We start from the raw sequence: 232 nt of genomic DNA, 5'->3' as shown, positions 1-232 counted from the left end.
AGGAAACGAACTGATTGAATTTCGTAAGGGTGATACTGATAAACACATTTGTAAAAAAACAACAACATTGATCTCGTTCTGGCGAAAAAAGATGCTTGAAAAAATAAAGGCTTATGTGCACTTTTTTCTCTCACCAATATTAATCTCATAACACTGGTTACACCCACATATAACGGTGGTTCATATGCACCAGGTCTTGTTAAGGATTTTACATACAAAGTTTACAGTAGAC

The 232-nt window shown here is 34.5% G+C and overlaps 1 protein-coding gene across 1 annotated transcript in view; it reads right to left on the bottom strand.

The window, feature by feature from the left end:
- Nucleotides 1-232, bottom strand: part of LOC119593326 — a gene marked incomplete in the record, with an annotated part of 7,803 nt that overhangs the window by 3,300 nt on the left and 4,271 nt on the right.

The sequence above is a fragment of the Penaeus monodon genome, chromosome 32 (assembly GCF_015228065.2).
Source record: "Penaeus monodon isolate SGIC_2016 chromosome 32, NSTDA_Pmon_1, whole genome shotgun sequence".
Classification (NCBI taxonomy): Eukaryota; Metazoa; Arthropoda; class Malacostraca; order Decapoda; family Penaeidae; genus Penaeus; species Penaeus monodon.
This window is presented reverse-complemented; position numbering and strand designations above follow the sequence as displayed.